At 32.1% G+C, this 21,214-nt stretch overlaps 1 pseudogene; it reads left to right on the top strand.

Moving 5' to 3' along the window:
- Window positions 1–1,818: 1,818 nt before the first annotated feature.
- LOC101726068 (influenza virus NS1A-binding protein pseudogene) lies at window positions 1,819–20,943 on the top strand (annotated as a pseudogene).
- The last annotated feature ends 271 nt before the right edge of the window (window positions 20,944–21,214 follow it).

Here is a 21,214-nt window from a genome sequence, read left to right as displayed (position 1 = left end):
ATGATTTTGACTCAGAGGTCCTGAGAAATAGTTATTTTGTTGCTACAGGTTTAATGATTATTTTATCATACTATTCTCTAGCAAAAAATTTCAGATATTCTTATCAATGTCTAAGAAAAGCTACGAATAATATACTTGAAGTGAAAAAATAGTGAAGTGACTCAATTTGACATCAAAGATTAACTCCATATTCTAGTATATAGTCAAATTGGTTCACCTACCATTATTCATTTAGTGCTCAGTAAATAATGCACAACTGTGTGTGAGATTACATACAAGCCCCACATGCACGCACACACAAACACTTGCTAGGCCTATGACTAAAAATATGACCATTACATGAGCTTTTTCCTATTCGTTAAATTATGATAATTCCTTCTCCCAATGTGCTTGTCATCTTCTTTGTTGGATGTCAGTTATATTGTCTTATTAAAATGATCATTTCAATAAAATTATCATTCAGGTTCTAGGCTCTTAAGATAGTGAGAATCAGAACATGGAGAATATATCAATAGAATTACAGCTGGAAAGGATATATCTGGCAATTTTAAACTCAGAGACTGAAATTAAAACCGAACAAATAAATTCACCTCCTCTGACTGAATGATGTGAATGTGTGCTCTCTCTTGTTGGAAAGAAGTGAGCATTTGCAATTATACATGAAATTGCCTTGTACCTAGGGTAAGGGAAAGTTCAGAATATCTAAAGTTCCGTAGACACTTTCTTTATCATAGCAAAGCCTCATGTTCCCCAAAGATGTCTCCTACTTGACTCTGAGACACATAGTAACTCACATGTATACACACACACACACACACACACACACACACACACACACACCCCACATCATCCCTCTCATTCATTATGGTTCCTGATGTCTTATATTATTTTGCTCTCATATTTAAACACGTATTGCTCTACAATCCAGTCAGAGAAACTTCCTCACTTACTGCACTATGAAGGAATCCTCCAATGGGAAACACGTGATGATTCTGGATAGTCTCAAATTCCACTCACCTGGGGCTGAGAACGGTGCTAAATTCTGAAGAAAATAAATTAAATAGATCTCTTTACCAAACTTGTTTCACACCTTATTATTTTGACTTCAAAGCAATTCTTCACCAAGTTGGAAGCTCAAAAATTATCATAAGAAGCAAATTAAAGCTGGCTATAGTAGCTTGAATTTTAGAGCTGTGGAGAAATTTTAAAATGAAAACCTTAAAAATAACATGTTCAAATGAGAAGGGGAACAAGGGAGGGAGGAGGGAAGGAAAGAAGGGACAAGAAAAAAGGAGTAGAAGAAAAATGGAAACAAAGCTTTTGTAAATAAGGAGGGGAAGAGGGGTCGAAGGGTAGAGGGACTGGGAAAAAAAGAAGCAAGATGTATCATGTACAGGTACAAATTCCCTATGATGAATGTTATCATCATGTGTGTCTAAAATGTAACAATAAACATTTTGCTTCAAAAAATATCATAGTGTAAAATGTATTAATGGAGAGAGATGAGTGCAGATCTAGAATTTAAATAATAAAATGTTGTGGGTATCAAGAGATGTATTTTTAATACATGCCTACTTCTTTAAGAGCTGCACAGCCAGCATTCACCTTCCCATGTTAAGATTATTTGACATAAGATTTCTATGAGCAAAACTGATTTTAAGTACCAGATAGTTCTAGAGTCAGAACTTCTACAAACCTCAAAAGTTATAAAACATATTACAATTTTTATTCCATGTTTTCCAAGCTATTAAACCATTTTTAAATATCAGACAGTGAAGCTGATATTACATTCACTGGAACTAGCGTTTTTAATACGTGATGGGTATGGAAACATTTTTACTTGCCTCTCGATTTCTAAGAGCACAGGTAAGAATAGAGACATTTTAAATTCCAGTGAAGACTGCACATGAACCAATATAATTGGGTTTATTTAAAAAGGTAGAAAATCACCCAGCCACCTATATGTACCCACTTCTATGTGAGGAGAACACAGAGAAGATAGGAAGTGTGAAGCAGTTAGAACTGTTTTGTTTATAGAATTTCCAGGTCCACAAAGATAAAGGTAAAAAGTGCTACAAGTGCACAAAGTTGAGAGTATACAAAAAAAAATTCAAAAAGCTTTATCCCCATTAATAGGTAAAACTGGACCTCAGTTCTCCATCTGGATGCTTGCTTAGATGAAGAACTTGTGACCACCTTAGGTCCTGCTATCTGAGTGAAGCTTCAAATGATTTAAGGCTTAAAGGAGAGCTTGAATTGTATAGCCTGGATTTGAAAGATAGGGTGTGTGAACATAACGGCTCAGATCACTTGCATTTTGCTGAGATAATCTTCAGTAGCAGGGCTAGAATGGGTACATTAGGGCATGCCTGTAGTCCCAGAAACTTAGGAGTCTGAGACAGGAGGATTGCAAGTTGGATCCCACCCCGGACAACTTAGCAAGACCCTGTCTCATAAAAACAACAAACAAACAAACAAACAAACATACATACATACATAATAGCAGGGTTAGAAAGGAATGAAGTAGGAAGAATTTGAAAAAAGAATATCAATTTAGGTATAAAAAATATGTCCAAGATCTATCTGAGGAAAACTTATACAAAACTATGGTAAACAAAATCTGTTTTTACTTGCACAAACAAGAGTAAAGTATTATCTTTTCCATTGGATTGAATCTGAAAATACATAACCATATAACCTTGGACTTTCTGAGGGCTGTAGCACAAGGAAGGAAAATAACTTGAGAGTAATGTCAACATGAGGAAAATACTCTGTAGTGGTGTATAAATCTTGAGATGTGATGACACAGAGGCCTGTAAATTCAGCTTTAGTAGTACATTGGATTTTCCATTGCGTGAGATAATAATTCTCCATTCTTTCATCATTTGTTTACATCATTCTGAGTTCAGGTGTTTCCGTGTTAGTCGGCCTCATATTACTATAACAAAATTTCTGACATGGGTTACTTATGAAAGCAAATTTGTCTTTACTTAGTTCTGGATTATATTTAAAGGAACGAGAGAGAGAGAGAGAGAGAGAGAGAGAGAGAGAGGGAGGGAGGGAGGGAGGGAGGGAGAAAGGGGACAGAATCCCTTTTGAGGGCACACTTTCAATGATGTAAGGACCTCTCAAGGTTTTACTTGTCAAATGTTCCACTGATTCTCAATAGCCCCACCTAGGGACCAAGAGTTTTCATTTGAACCTTTGGAAGACCCATGTTTAAACCATAGCAACTTAACAGTAACTAAAATGGTTAAGTAATAATTCAAAAGCCATTTTAGCTAAAAGTTTGGAGACTTTGGCAACTAATTTTTATTTCATTTTTCTACTCTTAGGAACGGTTAGTTATTACTATCGATTCTTCTACATATTTGGGATATTTTTATATTATTATGTTATTCAGTGATTGTCCTTACACATTTTAGGAATTAAAATAAACATTAATAATTTAATTATTTAATCCAACAAATCTAGTATGCATAAGTCACTCTTATCCACTAAGAGTAATTCAGGGAATGATGCAAATTTATTCAACAGATAATATGAGATAATGTAGAGTTGCCCATTTGACAGAATTCCTAAGAATATTTTATTTCATGAGGCTTTCTCTTCTTCCTTGAGAAACAAAGTGCCAGACAAATTATATAATGCAAAAGTAACCATTATGACTAGATTTTATGAAGTAAAAATTTATTCAAACCAAAGTATGTAATTAGTACCTGGGATCTCTCTCTCTCTCCTCTCTCTCTCTCTCTCTCTCTCTCTCTCTGTCCTAATGATCAGACCCAGAATTTTATACCTGCTCATCATTCTTTGCACCACTGAGCTACATTCCCAGCCTGGATTCTTTTTAAGTTGGAGACATTTGCACTGTCATGTTTCAATTTTTGAACTTTTAAAATAATGCTCAAGTAACACTCAAAAACGTCTTTTCAGTTTCTGCATACAATGACTATTACCTAAAAGCAGATGGCAAGTACCTGTTAATAATTATTGATTGATCCGGCAACATTGGTTGATCTGCTAACAATAATAATAACCCAGAATAGAATTTTTTACAGCAAAAAATTTTCAACAAAGTACATTGTTTAACACAATCAATTCAATACTAATTAACAAATAAAGACTTTGCTAAAAAGAAAATTACTACATAACTATATTTGCATGCTACCAGTTTGTTCAAGAAATTCAGAGGCGGTGTCTTATCATGTAAGGAGCAGATGATTGTCTTGCCTGTGACAAGCCTCCCAACAGTGCCATCTGGTGGACAGAACTTGTAGTGATTGCGTCTGAATGTGCCTATTGTATTTTTATACTTTTTTTAAAAAGTCTGATGCTTTGTGACATGTAGCTCTTAATGTGATAAATGCAATTTTATTAAATGTATATTTGTTTAAATTATTTAAAATTCACATAACAGTATCATTTCCTCCTTTGTTTCTCACTCTGTTTTATGTGTACACTAAATGAAGGACATGTCATGTGGCTTGTTTTCAATAATTCTATTTTCTTAAAGCATTTGTAATTCATTGTTATGTTTTTCCAATAATTTATAATCTGATTTAAAGGAAGCGCTTTTTTCATAGCCATTAATGATTTTCACAGTATTCATCCCAAGAAGTCTATGAATTACATCCTGGCTCATCTTTAAAGAAAGACCTAAATAGCACTAAATAAATACTTTTTAAATAAATGAACAAATGAGTGTTATGTCAAATTCTAAGTATTATTGCATCTTAAATGTCCAGAAAAAAAAGTAGTACAATAAGTTCATAGAGGTGGCCAATAATATTATATTTGGCCACGACAGAAGAGATTTGATAAATCATTATGGAAGTTGAATATTACATAAAAAGACTAAAATCATTACCAATTTACAAGAAGTTTGACTTATTCTCAGGTACACAAAGGATAGATTTTAAAACAATGGGAGGAAGCCTCAGGAAAGCACCTCTCTGCTCAAGATGGTAAAAACCTTTCTAAGGAGCAGAGCCATTTGAAAATGAATGGACTGCCTTCAAAAATATGAAATTCTCCATTAATGAATAAGTGTGTCCTAATAAGTGTGTCCTAATTGTTTATTGATTCAGGAAGCACACTGGTATGGTTCACTTTGAATTATTTGTTAGATTAAATTATTTAATCTATATATTACACACCAAAAAAGAGTATCTAAAATTTAATATCAGTTTTCATCCTCCTCCCTGGTCTCTACATTCTATTTTTAGGTAGAATGTGATTTCCAATTTATTGGTGTATTATTTATATGCATGAATCCCATAATATAGACAACTAAATTTAAGCATTTCTTTAAGAATTAATTTCCAACACCTAATCAGTTAATAGTCAACTCTGAAATTCTCTTAACTAAGAATGACAATGAGAATATTGACTGTAGGAAATACTTTTTCAAAGCTACCTCTTAAAAAATGTCTTACTTTTATGTGATATGAGGTTCTGGGAAATGTAAAAGAAAGAACTGAATTATAGCTTAATTATTTAATATCTGGAATTAACTTCAATCAGAAATGTAAATGCTTCATTTTAATAAAATTCTTCATTTTGATCAAGTCTTTTTTTCTTTTCAATGATTCTAGGGATATAAGTAGAAAGATTATCTTGCACTCTTTTAGATGAATTATACTAATACAGCATTCTTACCATTTTACTCTCTTCTTTCATATTTATGAATTTCAGTCAGCAGTCAGGGAAGTATTTCCCTAATTTACTCTCCATTCACCCCTAGTGTAAATGGACAAGGAAAAAAATTTTAAAGATGAATGTGTATAATAAATGTCTTTGAGAAATATATTTTAGTTATCATTTTATGCATACTCAGTTGCTATATGTTATTTGTGATGTGGTTTTGATATTTACTTGATATCAAGTCAAAGATACATTAATATTAATATTACATTAATACTAACATCACGTTAGTATTAATTCATAATTCTGTTGTGTGGCTGCTCTTTTTAAAAGTTTAGCTGAGAATAGTACATGTATCACACAGTACTTAACATAATTCAAAACACATCTACTCAATGTAATTAACAAATATCTTGAGGCTACATACATGTACAGTATCTATACATCTGATATGCACTGAAGAAATAGAAATAATAAAAGCATATTATTTGAGTGGGAATGTTGGGAGCATGTCATGATAAGTTATTTATTTTATACCTTGACATTCAGACTGAACTTTTAAAAAAATGTTAAAAATTCCAAGGACCTGAGTAAAATGTTATTTTAATGATTTGTACTAGAAACAAGAGAAACTACTTCATATTTGTCAATAGAGAAGAGAAACAGTTTTAGGAAAAGAGCTTTTATTTTTCCCCACTTATTGTAAGCTATGTTTATTAAACTTACTAATGTAAGAATAGTATTTCCACTGAAAGAATAATAAACATAAATCAATTCTAAATTAACTTCCAAAGATTAAGGAATGTAAAATGATGTAAACTGGAAAGTATAATTTACCCTTTGATATATTTTTAAAAAGAGGTAAAAGGATGTGATTAAAGGGCAGATGTAACCCTAGGGAAAGAATCATAAAATTGTGTTTACCGGTACATCAATGTTTCTTTTAACATATGAACTCTCTGGGAATTCATCTAATAATGTTGACATCCACACAAGAGATTCTGAGTGCATGTGATTGGTGTAAGACAAGTATGAAAACTTAAATGCTTAACTCTGACACTATAGTTTTTAGTATTTAATGTACCACTTAAAACTATTTCAAGCTTCAGTTATACCATAATCATCTCTCCAGAGATTTCTTGGGGTTATTTTAATTGTGTTCCATACTAATTTCACTTTTTAATAGGAGCCAGTGAGACCTGTTATATAAGGTAATTCATAGAAAGATGCAAACATTTCAATGCACCAGTGAGGATCATCGTGTTGCTCTGGTACAACCTCCAACTAATTATGGCAAAACCAGATAATTTGTCAGTTTGGGAAATTAACTTTCCTACACCCAATTGTACCTTGAGACCAGTGGAGTCCCATCATACATTAAACTTCTCAAAGATACAAACTTACTCTTAGTTATCTCTAACTAGCATATTTAACTGTGAAAATGGAATATTAGTTTAAGCATTCAGTGGGAATCACACTATTTGGAAACCATCAAAGTAGAAATAGCTCTAAACATATTACCTAGAGAATGATTTCATCTTTAATTAAAATATTTATGTAAATAATGTCTATGGATAAAGATAATTAATGGCAACAATAGAGGAATGCTATGTACATTTCTGATTTGTCTCCAGGGTTTGCTGCATAAAAGATGAGAATTTCTAATGAATACAAACTCCAGAAGCACCCTAGACCTTTTAGATGTGAAGAATATCATAAAGGAATTTTCTCCTGTCCTAATTAAAATGAGACTCCCTTTTTAAAAAAAAGTTAATTCCCTCATCAGTTTCACAAATTCTTGGTATTAAAGTGTGGAATAAGCTAATCAGTAAGAAACACTTTTTTCTTATCTAATCTAAATAGGGCAAAGTATTGTGAAAAGAAGTAACACAGAATTTAGAATATGTAGAGTTGAACTGTAGTGGTGGACTTCTACCACTAAGGAGCATGGATATGAGCTAATCATGCAAAGCCCTCATATTTAAAGGCTTCATAATAGCAGCATCTTTTATGGTATAAATTAAAGAATCATTACAAACTAATATATACTCTATTTCTTATTTCATGCCCTGAATTGAAACATATTCAACTCAAATGACCAGTTATCATACCATATTTTAGAGAATAAAACAAGCATTAAAAAAAAAGAGATTTGTCAATTCCTTTAAACTTTTCTTTGCAGGCTCACAATCCTACCTGTCAAAATCAGTTATTATTATTAAATAAATCTTCAAAAATTACTAGGTTTTTCTTCACACTGTTTGCTGTTTCAGTCCACAATACAGAAATAGTGATAAACATGTATTATAGAATATCTATTTATGTCCTTTTTCTGCAACAGAATAATTGCCAAAAATCATGGAAAAATTAACGCAAAAGTATAGGAAATAATAAACTTCAACAAGTTTTTGCTACTTAAATATTAACCATACAAATAAAACACATTTCATCAAAATATCCATAGAAAATTATTAATTTATTTAGGCATTATGGTAAAACGATAAAAAAGTAAAAGATAAAAACATGGATAAAGATGAAATTTTCAGAAAAAAATTGTAATAGGAAAATAATAACAAATAGAGAAATAAAGGAGACTAATAAATTTGAAAACAAAAGTAACTAAAGCTTCTAAGAGGTTTTTAATTGATTGGTAAATAAATAGAAATAGTAGATAGTTGTAAAATAATTTTATACATCATTCTACATAAATTATGGAATGAAAATATACCAATACTGAAATTTTAATTATGAATTTTAAATCTCATAAAATAAGATAAATATTGAATTCAAGAAAAGGAACATAATAAAAGAAAGAATAAGAATACATTCATTAATATTATACATATATCTAAAGAATAAAGATTTGGAATTGACTAATGAATATACATATATTCATTAAATATATATGTGTGTGTATATATATATTTTTTTCAACTTTCCCTGACTCTAGTTATCTCTTATTGTAGATAGAAAGCAGAGTACCAAAGTTGAAAATTAGGGTGGAAGAGATGGTATATCTCCTAGTATACAAAACAAAAAATGAAATCACAGAAACTAAAATAAGATTTTTATATTTTAATGTTTTTCTCAATAATAATGTCATACTCCAGAGAAAACATTTTATATCTTGAAAAATACCTCATGACTCATAAATATTTCTATGTATTTATAAATGTATGTATATGAATATCCATTTCTTTAATTAATTAATTTAATTATTGCATTGTTATAAAATTTCCACTTATACATAGAAGCCAGATAGAGGAGATCCCACTGGTAAAACAGTCTAAATGATCATTAAGTGATAAAATGTAATAACCACCTGAATAATACAGGTTGTCCACCTTCACTGATCTACTTTATTATTTCTACCAGTATTTAGTTATTCAAAATTATAATACTTAATTTCATATAGTAGAATCCTAGCAGAAACATCTGCATTAAATAATTAAATGAAAATTATAAAATACAAGGCAGAATAAAATAAAATAATCTTTCTCCACTGCCAGAAAGGGGTCCCTGCTTTCTTCATGCTTCTTTTAAATGGACAATTCAGGCATTTGTTTTCAGTTTTAAAGTGACCTACATCCTAATTTCCAATGAATATTGCTAGTTTCACATGGAAAATTAGAAAATACTTAAACATTGATGTAAATGAAAATTTAAAATACCAAGACTTATGGGACACAGTGAAACCAGTGCTAAGGAAGACTTTTACAGCTAAATGCTGGAAAGTATGTATATGTGACAAATTACAGAAGTAAAGAAAGAACAAACTATACCCAAAACAAGCAGAAGGAAATAATAAATACTGTAGCAGTTACATGAAACAGAGAAAAGAAAAAAATACTTGAGAAAAATCAATGAAACTGAAAGATGACCCTATACAGATCAAAAATATTGACAAATCTTTAATTGAACTAAGGGGGGGGGGAAGAAAACCACAACAACTAAAATTAGGAAACAAAGTGGGAATGTTTCTACCAGTTATACAATTATAAGAAAGTGGAAGTGAACATACAAGCAACTGTGAGCCAACAAATTTGGTATCTCAGGTGAAATTTACAAATTTCTAGAAATACAAAAATTATAAAAAATAAACTGAAAAGATAGAAACTTTGAATAAGCCTAAAATTTAAAAAGGGGATAGAGTCAGTAATTTTTTTAAAATATCTACTGATAGCCAGGTGTGGTAGCACAGGCCTGTAATCCCAGGACTTAGGAGGATGAGGCAGGAGGATCGCTGTGAGTTTGAGGCCAGCCTGAACTGCATAGTAGGACCCTGTCTCAAAACAAAACAAAACAAAATGATGACAGATAAACGTCTTGAACATAATGAATTCTACCAATTGAAGAAGCACTAATTAGCCCTCTTTTCTCAGGCAAAAAAGAATTGTGAACTCTACCTAACTCATTTTATGAGAATGTCATTATCTTGATAGCAAAGCCAGGCCCGGGTACAAGAAAAGAAAATTATAGACCTAAGGAACAGTGCTGTAATGTACTCAATAAATACTATGTGACCAGTATTAATAGAATATATAAGAGATTTATTTCTGGAAGATAAAGATAGTTGAAGATATTAAAAATTGATCAGTGTAATAAACCATATTAACAAAATAAAGGGAAACAGTAACATTTCCATGGACGCAGAAAAGAACATTTAACAAAGTTCAACATCCTTTATGATAGAAATATTTAGCAAACTAAAGAAGAGAAAGAAATTACTTCAAAATGATAAAATTTACATATGATAAACTCAGTAAACATAGTAGTAAAATGCTGAAAACCTCTTCTTTAATATCAGAAACAAAACACAAACATTTATTTTCCCACTTCTATTCAAAATAGTACTAGTACTAGAAATACTAATAACAAAATTTAGGGGAGAGAGAGAGAGAGAATTCACATCAGAAAGAAAAAAGTAAAATAATCTGTTTGCAGGTGGTATGACCTTTCATACAGATATCACAAATCCAATAAAAACAAAAAAAATTGTTCCAATTGATAAATTCAACAAAAATTAGGATACAAAGTCAATACATAAAAATCAATTTCATTCCTACAAACTATCATCAGTGAAAATTATAAAGGGGAATGAAAAAACAATTGTACTTATAAACACCATCAAAGAAATTGAAGTACTCAGGAATTAGTTTGGCCAAGGTGAAATTCTTATGCAATGACATTATGACACAATTTTGAAAGAAATTAAATATGTAAATGGAATGACATTTCATCTTCTTGGATTGAAATAGTGAGTATTGTTAATGTGTCATTTCTACTCAATCCACAGATTTAATGCAATCTCTATCAAAATTCCAGTATTTTTGCAAAAATAGAAAAAATGTCACCCTAAAATTCATATAGATACTCAAGAAACCCCCAAATATCCTGAACAACATTGAAAAAGACCAAAGCTAGGGGAATTCCATCCTGATTTTAACATTAACTACATAGCCATAGCAACCAAAACAGTGTGGAACTGGTATAAATGCATATATGGTAAAATCATATTTTCAAGGATACCAATGCCATTCATTGGGGCAAAAGGCAGTCTTTTTAATTACTAGTTCTAGAAAACTGTATATCCCATAAGCAAAAGAATGAAGTTGCACCTTTATCTAGGCTCACACAAACATTAACTCAAAATGAATCCATGACCTAAATGTAAGATTAAAATCTATAAAACTCACAGAAGAAAATATATGGCAAAAGCTTCACAGCATTGAATTTGGCAATGGTACCTTGAATATGACACCAAACACAAAAATAAAAAAAAGAGAAAATTCACAAATCAGACATGAAATTTAAATTTTTTGTGAGTCAAAATACACTAACTGCAGAGGGAAAAAGGTAAAACAGAATGGGAAATGATATGTGGAAATCATAAATATGATAAGAGATTAATATAGGAAAACTATATGATTTCATTTATATTATCAATTTAAGGCAGTCAAAATTGTAGAGAGTAGAATGGTGGCTTCCAAAAGAATGAGAAACTTATATACAGTATATGAACCATACTGCAGCAACAAATACCAGGCCCACCATCATACTAAGAAATTGCCACATATCTCACTAAAGTATTAAAAATAAAGAAGGCATCAAAAATTTTTTCTTGATAGACACATGTATGCATATATATAAGTACACATATATAAGCACATAGATAAATATATTAGATAGACACAGATAGATCTTCACTAGATACAATACTTGGGGTGTTATTCTTGTGTCTTTAACCATGGAATATAGTAAAGTTAATTTTTTAGTCAAATTTTTTATTTTTTTGGTACCAGGGATTGACCTTGAGCTTGTGAGGCAGGTATAGTGCCACTGAGCTAAATTTACGGCCCAGTCAAGTTTATTTCCTATTCTTGATGATTGTTCCATTGTTATCTAAAACACTAACATTATAGGAAGCAGAGCCTTATAATTAAAAGTGAACTCTTTTTATTATTTTTCAACTAATCTGTAAATATAAAGCTAGTTCAAAATAAGAACTTACTTTTTTTTCATTAAGTTTATTGGTACATTTTAGGTATACAATACAGTTACATTCATCATTGGGAACTTGTACCTTTATATGATATATTTTGGTTCTTATTTTTTCCCCATTCCCTTACCCTCCCTTCCACCCGTCCACCCCTTCCTATTTACAAAGACTTTGTTTCCATTTTTTTCTTTTCTCATATTTTTCCTTTCCCTTCTTTCCTTTCCCCTACCCCTCCCACTTCCCCTACCCCTTTAGATCTTTTCTTCCTATTTCTGCAGTGAGAAAGAAACATGGAGTCTTAAGCAATATATTCAAAGATAAATTAAGCCAAATAACTGAAAATGTTGTTAGCTGAATAGCTTTTAAAGAATAAAATAAGTTCAACTAGTGAGAATAAGTTAGTTTAAAATTAGGAAGTGGTGATTTACACAATAAATACACAGTTGAATCAATAAAGCTAAAAACTGATTCTCCAAGATCATAATTACCCAATGAGACCGATTTTGGAAAAATGGCCAAGTTCACATTTAGGAAACAATTTGATTGTGGAGAAGAGTTTAGCTGCATCTACAACTGCAATTTAAAAGGTAATTGAATTGTATTATAAAGACCTAAAGTTTAATAAAGTTTGACAGTGAAACAAAATAAACAAAAAGGTTCCCAAATTTATAACTAAAACTATTTCAAAAAATGAGAGTCTAAATAATCATGCATTAAATTATGTAAATAGTAGTTTAAAATCTTCCTGTAATGATAACACCTAGATTTAGCAATTTTATGTCAATTTACCATGATTTGAGGAATAGTTCACTTTATGTTTAAACAAATTTTTTAAGTTATGGAAATAAAGGCTTATTATTAATTCAAAAATTTTATCTAATAATTATAAGAAAATCATATGGTACATGAAAATACTTTAAGAAATTTCAGGGGCTAATTTATGTTTCCTAATGAATTCAGTTGTTAATACTATGTTTTCTGTGGTTTGTAAATTATGAAGTCAAACTTTAAAACTGTCATATTAATAGGTTATAAAACAAAGGAATTATATATCTGAAGATTATATTAACAAATCTTGCAACACAAATCATAAACAAGAAAATGTAGCATTTTGTTTAAAATTAGAAGACAAAACAGTCTTGGTAGCCTTAGTAATGAGTATGATCAGAATAATGAAAAAAATTTTTAAAATAAAACAAACATTTAACCAAATAGGGAATTTTTTAAAGTCACCATATTGCCTGAGAAGACTCAAGGGAAATCACTGCAACTGGGAGATGAAAGCAGAAAGAAGAAAAACATGTTTAAAGAATTTAATCTAGAATGAAGACAAGTAATACTCCAATGCCTATTTTATGTGGAGGAATGGCAGGAATTCTCACAAGGACCAGGCCACCTTTTCTCACCTCTACAGTCACAATAACAAGCATCAGGCAAAGCTAACAGAACAGACCTGGGAGAGTTACAGAGATACTGTCTGTTGAGGCTGCACAAGAGGAAGACACAAAGCTAAGCAGAGGTTAACTCATCTCTGTAATATTTACTTATCAGTATTCACTGTCCTATGCATGGCAGGCTTTCAAAAAAATTATGAGGTATTCTCACTGCAAGAAAAGTACAGTCTGAAGAAACAGTTATCACCAAAACCACACTCAGATATAGCACAGATGTTATAACTTCCTAATGGAATTCAAAATAACTATGAATAATATGCCAGTAAATATAATGGGAATGAAGACAATATTGAAGAACCATAAGTGTAAATTTTGAAGATAAAGCTATAAAGAAAACATGGAAATACTAGAAATCATCCACAGAGTAACATTGGTGAACAATGTCCTTTGCTGACAAGTACTGAACATGAAGATAAGTCCAAGGAAATTATCCAAACTGAAGCACAAAGAGATAAATCAGTCAAAAATAAAATATTTCAAAGAACTATAAAAAATCCAATAACTGTGAGATAATATCAAATGGTCTGATATATGTATAACTGAAATTACAAAAGAAAAAATAGAGAATAGTGAACAGAAATGTTGGAAGAAATAGTGATTGAGGAGAATGGTGGTTAACAAAGCCCAGGGAGATTAAGGGAGAGGAGTGTTAGGGAGAGATTATTCAGTGGGTACTGAATTAAGAGAAATAAGTTCTGGTATGCTACTGCACAATAAGTTGACCAGAGATAACAGTAATGTATTTCATATCTCAGAAAATCAATCTAGAAGAAAGGATTTTGAGTCTTCACTCCATGAAGAAATGATAAACATTTGAAGAGGTAAATACTGTAACCTGATTTAAACATTATACAATGAATATAAGCATCAAAACTTTACATGTGCCCTATAAATATGCACAATTTTTATATTTTGTGTATTAAAATACATTTTAAAAAGGAATTTTCAAAAATAAGTTACAGATGTCAAACCACAAATCCATGGTGCTCAAAGGGCAATCAGTAAAAATATTACAATATAGCCCACTTAGATATACTATATTCAAACTATTTTAAATCACAGATAATGAGAAAAAGAGGAAGACAGCCAGAGAGGTAGGGAGCATTACAGTACTTACAAAAATAAAGACAAGAAGACTAGAAATTATAGAAGACTTTTCATTGGGACCCCTGAATGCAAGTCAGCAATGAAGTGTTTTCTTTAACCTGCTGAAAGAATAAACAGCCAACCCAGAATTGTATACCCGGTGAAAATACCATTTAAACATAAAGCGAAAGACTTTCTGAGATTAAAATCTGAAACAATTAATTCCCTTCTAGGAGAAATGTTTAAGAAAATGTTTCAGACAGAAAGAATATGTTACAGGTTCAGAAACTTCAAATTACAAGGATAAGATGAAAGTTTCAGAAATGAAATATATGAATGTAAAAAAATTATTATTTTCATTTTAAGTTGCTCTAAAAGACAACTGACTACTTAAATCAGGAGTCAGCAAACTACAATCCAGTATGGCCAGATATAAATTTACGCACATCCTACAAGATAAAAATATTTTTATACTTTTAAATGTACATTTAAATGATTGACAAAAAAATCAAAATAAGCTTATTTTAAGACATAAGAAAATTATATGCATTTCAAATTTCATTGTCCATAAATAAAGTTTTGCTCAAACCTTGAAAGGGTCTTTCATTTGTTTATTTAAAGTTATTCTCTTGCTACAATGACAGAATTAAGTAGTTGCAAAAAAGACCTTATGATATTTTGTTTTCTTCATTTTTTCTATTTGCAGCCTCTTGTTTGTGTATCCATTTCTCATCTTTGATCCTTTCCTCCTGTATTCAATAATTTGCTTATTTAAAGCCCTTAAGACAGAATAAAATGCATATTTCCTCTCTTCATATAACACACAAAATGTGAGATTTCCTATTGCTTTAAGAATTCACTGTAATATAGCTGTATCATTTATTGTAACATTCTTGATTTGGGTATATTAAATCTCTCCTTTTAGAAATAAAATTCCTGAGTAATGGGTAGTCTTTAATAGCCAGTATTCTGGCTGTGAAGAAGGAAGGAGTCCCAGGATATGTTTAGAATACAGCATTTAATCACTTGGCCTTAGTGTGAAATGTAATCATCTTCTGTGTATTATATTTCCAACTTCATAAATTGTGCCTTATATTTTGAGGGAAACAAGCTTAAAATCTTCTGTGGTATGTGGAAGCAGTCATCCAGGATCAATGTGTGAGACCAGGGTTAGGCAGAAATTGCATAAATTATGAAGCATAGTTCTTGAAAATTATGAGTTTGTAAATCATGAAATAAATGTGGCCTAAAATAAGCAAGGGGTTCACTTGTCTCAATAAATTAAAGTCTTGCAGTGAAAAGTGGGGAGGTTGTACAGTGCTTCTCCATTCATCAGAGACATTTATTCTCTGAACTTGTTACTTCACACAAATACCTTGAATTTTCCAGCTCCTTTTAATAATGGGCTAAAGTTTACTTCTCCATATTTGAATCTAGGGTAGCCTTGTGAATTCAACTAACTTACACAACATGGTGACACTGCCATCTTTATCTTATAAACTTGATTTCTAAAAATTTTACTAAGGATGTTTATATCTATGTTCCATGAAAGATGGATAAACTTTCAATATAGTTTTTGGCTCATAATAACTTGAAGTATATTACTTCTTTTTCTGGACAAAATTAAGTAGAATTTTATTCCATTAAGAGAATATTACTTAATAGCATCAAAATATTAAATATTTAGTGATAAATATGACAAATATGTAAGCTTTGTATACTAGGAAATCATTAGGAGAATGAGAAGCAAAAACATCATTGAAATGTACAAAGAATTCTTAAAACTCAACAATAAAACAAAAATATTTAAAAATTAACCAAAAAGTTTATGACATCTCACCAAAGAAGATATAGAGATGGAAAACAAGCACATGAAAAGATTACTCATATCAAATGAAATCATAAAAATGTAAATTAAGATAACAGTAAGATACCACTACATATCTATTATAACTGCCAAAATCTAGAGCACTGACAACACCAAATTTTGACCAAGATGTTTAAGGAGAATGCACATTCATGTTAGAGGGCATGTACATGGTTCAGTCACTTTGGAAAATTTGTCAGTGTCTTAAAAACTAAATTTACTCCTATCATAAATTCCAACAATCGTATTCCTTCGAATTACATAAGAAGTCGGTTAAAAAGTTACAAACGCACAACAAAAACCAGTACATGTATACTTACATCAGTTTTATTCATAATTATCAAAATATGGAAGCAACCAATACATAAATATATAAAGAAATGGTGATATATCCACATTGTGGACTATAATTCAGTTCAGAATGAGCTATCAAGTCATGAGGAGACATGGAGGGAACCTAAATGCATATTACTAACTGAAAGAAGGCTATTTTAAAAGACTAGGTACTGCATGATTCCAGCTACCTGACATTCTGAAATACATAATTATAGAAATAGTAAAATAAGCAGTGGTTTCCAGGGGTTAAGGTAAAGGAAAAGATGAATGGGCAGAACACAGAAGGTTTAAGGGCAACAAAATTACTCTGTCCGCCACTATGTGCATACATGTGATTATATGTTTCTTCAAACCTGAAGAATTTACAACTCTAGAGTTAACCCCAATGTAAGTTATGGACTTTGGAAGATGATTACATAACAGTGTAGGTTCTTCAGTTGTAACAAAGGTACCACAGGGGGCGGGGCTTCATAATAGGGAAACTATGCATATGTGAGGGTCAAAGATATATGAGGAATCTCTGTGTCTGCCTCTAAATTTCACCATGAATCTAATACTGCTGTAAGATTAGAGCCTAAATACACAAAAGCAAGAAACAAAAAACAAAATAGAAAATACTGAGACAAATTACAGAAGAACTAAGCAAATGGTGAACACCATATTCATTAATTGGAAGACTTGATAGTAATAACAAATCAGTTATATTTATATTATGTATAGATTCAACTCAATTAAAATCAAAATATCAGCAAGTATTTTTGGTAAAATTTAAAGTTTACCCTAAAATGTTACATTAAAGTGCAAAGAAGGGCCAGGGATTTAGCTCAATGGTTCTGCCACCTGCCTCACAAGCGCAAGGTTCCAAGTTTGATCCCTGGTACAAAAAAAACCAAAAAACAAATGAAATGCAAAGAATCTAGACTAGCAAAAACAAGTTTGAAAAGAATAAAGTTGAAAGCTTGAAACCTAGATTATAATACAACTTATAAAATTGTAGTAATTAAGATAGAATGGAATCAATATCTAAATGACCAAATAGACCTAGAAAAGAGAGAGTACAGAAGTAAGTCCACACTTATATGGTTAAATGCTCTTCTGCAAAGATATAATATGGTTAAATGGTCTTCTACAAAGGTATAAAAACAATTCAGTGGGAATAAAAGCTAACCTTTCACCATCTATACTATAAAATTGAATATCCATTTCTGAAAATAATAATTTTTTATTCATTAAGTTTATTGGTGTATTTTAGGTATACAATATAATGTCATTCATAATTGGGAATTTGTACCTTTGCATGATATATCTTGGTTATTTTTTCCCCATTCCCCTGCCATCCCTTCCATATAAAAATGAACTCAGGAGGAGCTGAGCCGTGCAAGCTGCCAAGGAGGAGCCAAAGAGTTGAGCCATACAAGCCCCAGCAGCACCGCCACCAACACCCCAACTCTATAGGAGGTCAGGGAGCTCAACTTGGGCCTTGCAGCCAGAAATCAACCTTAATCTGAGGGCATTGCTGCTGGCTTGCTGAGACTAATTGACTAAGATCTGCTAAGATCTTAGACTGCTAAGATCTTAGACTAAGATTGTGACAGCAGAGACATACATACCCTGAAGAAGGCATTTCCTTTTTAGTTTTTATTTTCAAAGATAGTTTTTCTCTTATTTTTATTTTTTTATTTTTTTCAAATTTATTTTTTAAATTTTTTTTCTTTTCTCTCTTTCTCTCTCATTCTCACTCTCTCTCCCACCTTGTTCTTCATCTCTCTCCCTTTTTGATCCTGTTCCTGTCCTAATTCAGACTTCTTTTTTCTTTCTTTTTCTTTTCTTTTCTCTTTTTCCTTCTCTTGATTGTCATTAGTTTTAAAGGAAAATGAATACAGTTTCTAGCTTCCCTCTTGCTATAAGGTTATTCTGTTCTTGTCTTTGTTCTTTCATTCTGTCATTTGCACTTGTCTTCAAAACTTTCCTAGAGTTTGTGTGACCTTCCTGTGTTGTCTGGCCTCACATCTAACCCTTTCCTACTCTTTTACATATCTATCCCTCCCTCCTCAACTCCTTCTAACTCCCAACCCTGAAGGGTAAACAAGCTACAGTGAAGAGTTTATTCCCTATAAACATATTTTGGGCTGGTCATCAATTTTGATTAAATTCACTTTGTTAAAGGTGATAGATTAGTAACTACCACAAATAGTCATTTTCTAAGCTGTGCTTGATGCTACTGTGTTGCTGATTTTATTGCTTGGGCTAAGGTGTTATGATTCATCTAATCAGTTGCCCTTCATGGTATACTGAAAACAAGATTGCCTGAGTCATTGAAGACTCAAAACCTAAAGACCAGCTATATCTGGAAGACACCTCTGAGAAGCAATCAGTCCATAAGGGTTCTAAATACAAACAACAAAGATACTTACCATAAACAATATTGAAGTATCAACTCAGGAGTTAAACCAAAAACTACCAACAACAAAAAGAGAAATGGGAAGACACCTAAGCAAGGCAAAACCCAGACTTCCAGCTTACCGAAGACAAATTCTGCGGGGGAAAGGTGGAAAAGTCTGATAATCAACCACCTGGGCACCTTGAACTGTTACCACAGGAAGTAACAAAACAAATGAATGAGGCTCTAGAAAAATTCAAAACAGAAATAATTTCCCAGATAACTACAGAGATGGTGAGCAGAATGAAAGACATGATTAGAGAATCTAGAACAGAAACAGATTTAAAAAAAAAATAGATGAGAGCCAGGGATTTAGCTCAGTGGTTCTGCTGCCTGCCTTGAAAGTGCAAGGTCCAGCCACCACGTGAAAATGGCCATAAGCAGATAAGTAGCAGTTCTGCTGGATGTCTCTCTTCTTCAAATGCTACAGTACAAAGCCCTAAGCATGAATAGAAAATCACTGCTTCAGAAAAAACTTCAAATAACATTTATTTGTGCCTGGCAGTGCTGAATGGTATATTCTGTGTAATTTTCCTTCATGGTGAAACAGTCCACAGAGCTCCCCAACAAGCAGTCCAAAACTAATCAAGAGTTTAAGCTTTGGGATGCAACCAGATGAGCTAATAGAAAAGCCCATGTTTCCTATGCAGCATGCACGATCTGGTCTGGGGACAGCAGAGGTGAATGGCAAGCTCATTGCTGCAGGTGGCTATAACCGAGAAGAATGTCTTCAAACAGTTGAATGCTATGATCCACATACAAGCCACTGGTCCTTCCTTGCTCCCCTGAGAACACCAAGGGCCCAATTTCAAATGGCTGTACTCATGGGCCAGCTCTTTGTTGTAGGTGGATCCAACAGCCACTCAGATGACTTGAGTTGTGGAGAGATGTATGATCCAAACATTGATGACTAGATTCCTGTTCCAGAGTTGAGAATTAACCGTTGTAATGCAGGAGTGTGTGCTCTCAATGGTAGATTATACATTGTTGATGGCTCTGATCCATATGGCCAGAAAGGACTAAAAAATTGTGATGTGTTTGATCCTGTAACAAAGTCACGCACAAGCTGTGCTCCTCTTAACATTTGTAGACATCAGTCTGCAGTTTGTGAGCTTGATGGTCATTTGTATATAATCGGAGGTGCAGAGTCTTGGAATTGTCTGAACACAATAGAATGTTATAATCCTGAAAATAATACCGGGAGTTTAATTGCACCCATGAATATGGCCAGGCGAGGAGCTGGAGTAGCTGTTCTTGATGGAAAACTGTTTGTAAGTGGTGGGTTTGATGGCTCTCATGCTATCAGTTGCATGGAAATGTATGATCCAACTACAAATGAATGGAAGATGATGGGAAATATCACTTCAGCAAGGAGTAATGCTGGAAGTGCAAATGTGGGGAACACCATTTATGCAGTGGGAGGATTTGATGGCAATGAATTTCTGAATACTGTGGAAGTCTATAAACTAGAGTCAAATGAGTGGACCCCATATACAAAGATTTTCCAGTTTTAACAAATTTAAGACCCTCTCAAGCTAACAGGCTTAGTGATGTAATTGTGTTTAGTAGAGGTACACTTGTGAATAAGGAGGGTGGGTGGGTATAGATGTTGCTAAAAGCAACACAGAGGTTTTGCATATTGTATATTATTAAACATGCTGTACATACATTTTGTGTTTGGAAAGAAATGAAAAGATGAAGGTCTATTTTCTGTATTTTTAAAAAAATTTTGGTTATTTTACTTTTTGGGAGTTGACATTGTTAAAGAATAAACCGAGAATTGATTGGGCATATCATTTCAAGAAGTCCCCTCTTCTCTGCATTTGTTTTGCCAATTTGCACATTAAATAGCTCTTCCTTCAAATGTCTGTTATGGGGCAAGAGGA

This window comes from Heterocephalus glaber, unplaced genomic scaffold (genome assembly GCF_053883595.1).
Source record: "Heterocephalus glaber isolate CG9 unplaced genomic scaffold, H.glaber_assembly_v1.0 deba00001569, whole genome shotgun sequence".
Classification (NCBI taxonomy): domain Eukaryota; kingdom Metazoa; phylum Chordata; class Mammalia; order Rodentia; family Bathyergidae; genus Heterocephalus; species Heterocephalus glaber.
This window is presented reverse-complemented; position numbering and strand designations above follow the sequence as displayed.